At 41.5% G+C, this 6,041-nt stretch overlaps 1 long non-coding RNA gene across 2 annotated transcripts; it reads left to right on the top strand.

The window, feature by feature from the left end:
- Positions 1-3,198: 3,198 nt before the first annotated feature.
- LOC123502167 lies at positions 3,199-5,504 on the top strand. Of its 2 annotated transcripts, none has more exons than XR_006673811.1 (4): positions 3,199-3,259; positions 3,913-4,106; positions 4,245-4,424; positions 4,825-5,504. It is a non-coding gene; the product is annotated as an uncharacterized LOC123502167 (long non-coding RNA). The 2 variants fall into 2 exon arrangements; XR_006673810.1 differs by having other exon boundaries at positions 4,245-4,448.
- The last annotated feature ends 537 nt before the right edge of the window (positions 5,505-6,041 follow it).

Here is a 6,041-nt window from a genome sequence, read left to right as displayed (position 1 = left end):
AGATAGACCACAAAAGTGTCTTTTGTTTTCTGGGTAAAGCACAAAGGTATTGTTACGTGTTTCCAAAGATGATGTTCTGTGAGTCTTTCAATGCAATACTTAATTTAAGTTTTTGCCAATGACTTGTAACGTGGTGCAGTTTTTGTTACTTGTATTTATTTTTCATACCTATTGATATGACGATATCTTGTGAATGATGCTCCTGTATTTTGTAATGGCAACACAATATCTCTTGATATAATAAAATGCATAATGTATCGACCTGTTTTCATATCAGTTGAAAGAGATGCAAAACAACATCTGGTTTGCAAGTGAAGTGATATTAGTGAACAATTTGTTGCATGGCGCCACAGCTTGTGAGGTGACACGATGCCACAATATAGTTGCATGGAAATACTAGTAGTAATGTGTAAAGTGAATGCATGCCCCTGCCGCTTCCCTCACCACACGCTAACGCCGTCTCCTCTTTCCCATGGCTGGCGACACTTTTCCAAGAGAAAGTGAGATGATGGGAGGAGGGAGAATAGAGAGTGAAGGAGAGAGGAGAGAACATAGGGAGGGAAATGTGCAAGAACGAGCCAGGCCTTCCTTTGGCCAGCCGGCCATGTGCACCATACCATTAAAACAAATGACACCATTAAGTACGTGGTGTCTATTGGTGAACCACAACAAGTGTCTTCTCTCGATGTTCAGTCCTGTATATTGTATAGTATTCACCTTGCACAAAGTCAACTAATATCCTCTTCTGAAAAGTGCTTGGCTATGTTTTGATAAGATAGTTTGTCATATTCTTATTTTTTTTTCTATTCTTTCGTGTTCTTCTCTTCCTTTTCACCGACTCACTCACGCAGTTGTATACTATCATCTGATAGATTGATTGAGATTAAGAAGTTACATTTCGAAGAAAACTAAATAGTAAGACGTATGTTAGACCATAGAAGTGGGTATACTGTAGATGTAGATTTACGTTTACATATTGTGCGGCATACAGTGACACGGTCGTCTGGCACCACCGACGGTGTCCTCACCACCGTCCTGTTCAGCGTGAACTCAAACATGTTTGGCCTTGCGGTGACGCTACTGAAAACGCCTGTAGATAGATAGATAGATAAGTCAATAAATTCGTGTATAATTGACAAGGTGGATGTGAATGGAAAAGAAAACGTGCATATTCCTCTACTTATCACCACTTCACCCTTATTTATTGCCAGATATCCTCGTACAATCAGGCGATAGAAATAGAGAATGAGAGAAATAGTGTAGTCTGCCTCTTAAGCCCCGCGGAAGATGCCAACAATCGCTGCACAACAAGATACAATTTTAATATTTCCTTCTTTGGCAAATAACCATAGCTGGACACAATAGCGAAGGGAAAGATGTCACAATAACCAGCAAATCATTATGTGGTGTTTATACAAGTATAGTGTCTCATTAAAAAAGAGATTTTGTAAGAGATAGTTAACATAAACATTTGTACACACCTGCTCCTTTGACAGACACCGCCTGCTACGAATGGGCCATGGGGCGGCAGTTGTCTACTGGTCGTGGTGACGGTAAGGGTGGTGGTGCTGCCAGTGGTTATACTGTCCCATACACACCCACACACACACACACACACACTGCCATGAACACTCAAAAGACAATCACACACACACACGATGTGTTGCTATATCACCGATAGATTTCAAGCAGTGCCAGTCACCTATCACCATGGGGCAAGACAAACAGTGCAATTGCACGCCTTCACCACAACCTCCACACTGCCTTTTCTTCATCAATTAAAGGTACTTATAAGGCCATTCACTTATTGTTAGGTTTTCTTTACGTATGAGAATTTAATTAGCACGTAAATATTAATATGTGATAGGTATAACGAACATTAAAAAGAGCAAGGCGTCTATAATACCCGCTTATATTTGCTTCCTTCACGTACCGTAAGCCAAACATGTGTCACAATGCAAGCCACCAGTGCACCATTTCATATGCCCTGGTCAATAGTTCCCTGAGTGGCTTAATTTTAGCTTGGTAAGATGATAAAGGCTAAATATGGAGGTCCCGCCGCCAGTGTTGCCTCCGGGCCGCCTCCCACCCAAGACCCCCAGCCATCACCCTCCCCCCTAGGCAGCCTGCTGGGTTGAATGCTTTTTTCAAATATTTCCTGAGGGTAATATTACGCTTCCATGGTATGTTTTTATGGTTTGTTTAAATGTTTCGTTGTGTTTGAAGTGTATTCCGCCCCTGTGTTGGGTAAATATGTGGCGTTTAGTGGTGTTTTATAGCGAATGTTAAAGGCTTTTTAACGGTCAAAATTTTCCATTTCCAGTTTTCTGGTTTTTTATTTGAAGGTATAAGTGGGCGTTTGTGGTATCAGAGGATCGCCGGTGTCCTTTTAAGCGTGAAATCAATCTATTGAGTGAAATATGTGGACTTTGAAATGGTGTTTGGAGGTGTTGAAAAAACGTCATATTTTTCTTTATTTTATTTGCTCACGTTTGTGCTTCTCGGTGTAACTCGCTGTGGAATGCCTTAAAAGATAGCTCATACTCCCTCAAATGTGGTAAATTACTCGCCAAGTGAAAATGGCTTGACTTTGCATGGTGTTTTAGCAGATTTATAAGTTTAAATGTTTTTTTATATATAGCATACTTAATTTAGGCATTTTAAAAAAACTAGTTAAGCTGGAGTTGTTTTGATTTTTTTTAAACTATTTTTAGTATTTATCACGTCATAAAATAACAAGCATTCGGGCGTGGCTTCGTTTATTCGAAAAGTCATTTTTAAAATGAAATTATTTACGTAATCTAGCCGAGTCATCCCCCGCTCCCGCCGTTCTCTGTGATGTCCACAGCCCAGGTGGTGACTCAACATCGCCCCAGGCTGGCGCCTCTTTTCCAAACCCGCAGTTCGTCAATATTTTGCCTAATATCTGGTGATTTCTACGTGTTTTCGTGTGTTGCTAGGGTCAGGTGTGTAGATATTAGTAGCAGAAGGAAGTAGAAAGGAGAAATAAGGGAGGTTAAGGAGGAAAGGAAGGAGAAAGAGAGAGAGAGAAGGAAGAGGAGAAGCCAAGCCACAATACTTAAGTCACCCTCCATTTCCTCAATATTTTGCCTAATATCTAATGTTTTGATGTGTTTCTAGGCTCAGACGTGAAGACGGAAGTAATAGAAGAAAGAAGAAGGAGAAATAAAGGAGGAGGACGAAGAATAAACGAGAAATAGAGGCGGAATAGGAGAAGGAGCTAAGGTGGAATATTTAGGTAAGTGTCCCTTTTAATCTTAATGTTCTTTATAATGCATAATGTTGGTCTGGGGTATATTTGGGGTGTTTTAAGTGTGTTTTGTGGGTGATATATGTATATTTTGGGTGTATTTCGTGTGCTTTTAGTGTGTTTTAAGTCTCTTACAGAGGTGTATTTGACGTGCCTTGAGTGTGGTGTGGAGGTGTGTTTGAGTATCTGCATGTTTTGAGTGTGTTTTGGGGGCATTTTGAGGTGTTGCATGGTGTTTATAGTGTTTCAAGTTACGTATTTTGGTGTGTACCTATTGGGTGTTTCTAGTGAGTCTTAGGTGTATATTCCAGCATTGTGAGGTGTTGCATGGTGTTTTGAGTGTGTTTTGGGTTAGATTTGAGTGTTTTTAGAGCTTTTGATGTGTATTAGGGGTCTCTTGGATGTGTGTGGGGATGATTTCATTATAAATGGTGTGTCTATAGTGGTGTCTATGCTGTGGATGTGTTGTGGCTGTGCTGTGGCAAAGCTGGCGTTATTAAGTAGTGGGTGAGATTGTAGCATACTTTAAACACTTCCTAAATTGTTCTTGACATACTGAGAATATTGCAATACTGTATAGTTAGCCGACTCACACTTCATACCTTTCCTTTCATCTCACCTGCAACATGTTCACTGTACAGATGTTTGTCGGGTTCCTGAAGATGCGTCGACGTGTTATCATCCACGCAAGCTTCCGCAACCCAGCCAGTGTACCACAGGACGGGAAGAGGAAGCCAGCGGCTGCATGCACCATTGAACCGGACGGCATTGTATTCCTCCCACAGGAGTGACTACAGCGAAGCAAGCCCAGAATAAAGTGTTGAGTGACCGTGATGTGAGTATTGTGGTTTGCACATCACACTTTTATCTCCGCGTGTCTCATTTAAAAAAGGTTTTGAACTCTTTGTTGTTATTTTTTTCAAGACTTATTACTGTTGACGCCATTTCAATATTGTTCCACCTCTTGTTCCAGGATTCAGTACTACTAACACCAAAGAAGTGAAGGAAGTGTTCGGAGTGAACGTGCAAGACATACAACAGACACCAGACTGCTGCCGCTGCTGCTACTGCCGGTGTAGCCAAAGGAACAAAAGGTCCGGAGCAGGAGGAAGAAATGGGTGATTCTTGGAAACGCAGCAATGAAGTTGTGAAGGTTGGCCACAAATCTTCATCACAGGTGTAGTGTATTTCATTGACCATTTTTAGATTGGGTGGATAAACTTGTAGACAGTTGTAGATGTGTAGCTAGTGGGTAAGGTTTTTTGCAATGCCTTATCTACACCAGCAGAAAACAGTGATATGGACAACTTGTGCATAGCAGTGTACAGTGTACATGTATACCTCTTTTTCTTTTCAATGGTAAATATTTCTATTTAATATGTTCTATTTGATATGTTTAATATGTTTTCATGTGTTATTTTATATACCTTGCATTGTGTTATTCCCTGTGTAAATCCTCTGCTTTCACGTGTGAAATGTATACCAGTATCCAATTTTCACCCTTAATTAATGCGTCCTGTTATAGGCTTATTAGTTTTCATATTTCCTACCAGATGTCTCCGGTGTGTCGCCTAGTGTGTTCCCTTGTCCCGCTCGAGAGAGACTCGGATCACCACCGCGTCGAGCCGCCTGCCCACCTCCCTCCATTCTCCTTCGCCTCTCACTTGAGTATTGTGAATGTTGTATTTATTTTCATCACGCCTCTGTGTTTGTAAAGGGAGAGTGTTCCAATAAGTGAGCTCTGTTTGCAGTCACATGTGTATTTCAAAGGTGTTTTGCCAAGTGCTGTGCTGAGGTGTTGTGGTGTATCTGTCTGTACGGTGTTCGAGCTAGCTTTCGCCCACGTTTGTGACGCTACCTTCCGTACTGCATTAATGTCTGTGGATTTCCCTCTTTTACCCCCGTCCTGATAAACCTTAAAATTGTGGTTATGTTGGTTCAGTGTACATTTCCCTCGTGTAACGGAGTGGTAAGTCAACCTCCCTCCACGCACAACAGTGTCGGGAATCATTTCCCCCGTGTCACGGTGTCATGGGATATTTTCTCTTATGTCTGTTTGCTTGTGGGGTAATGATACGTGTAGTGTGGCATACTGGTGAGTGAAGCTGCATAACTCTCTACTCTCCATCGTGGATCTGTTTCCCCATGATTATTACTCTTGTATGGGTTATCATTGGTGATTATGGTGCTTGTTAGTGAAGCTATCTTTGCTTAATATATGTACTATTTTTGAGTCGTGTTTAAAATTCCTTCCCCTTTGATTTCTGGCACGTCCGAGTTGGGTTAGACCTTAAGTCAGATGCGAATGTGAATTTCTCTTTGAACTCGGGTGTAACTATGTATATCGTATTTAAAAGAGATAAGTGTATATATGTAGACCAAGAGAGGAAAGTAACCTCTTGGGATACGAGTCACTCATCATTCGTGTCACCCACCATGATCGCTTATGCCTTAAGAACCAAATGACCAACGTGTTCACTCCATGCTGGAGTTCACCATGGAGAAACACGTAGTGAATGAAGATAACGTTCCTTGTTAGGAGACGCCATCTTCTTAAGAGAGGGAGTGTAGCCTAGCGAGCATACTGGCTATGCGTCGCGGTGTCTTGCTGCCAGGCCATGACAGTAATTAGTACCAAGTAGTAGTATTTAAGGGTAGTAGTAGTAGTAGTAGTAGTGGTGGTCACTCACACTATTGCAAGGTGTGATGTACACGTGGTTCTGTCTGTAGTCACAACAACCTGTTCCTTCTTGTGTGTGTGTGTGTGTGT

The sequence above is a fragment of the Portunus trituberculatus genome, chromosome 10, assembly GCF_017591435.1.
Source record: "Portunus trituberculatus isolate SZX2019 chromosome 10, ASM1759143v1, whole genome shotgun sequence".
Classification (NCBI taxonomy): domain Eukaryota; kingdom Metazoa; phylum Arthropoda; class Malacostraca; order Decapoda; family Portunidae; genus Portunus; species Portunus trituberculatus.
Note: the sequence above shows the minus strand (reverse complement) of the source record. Positions and strands in the feature narration are given on the sequence as shown.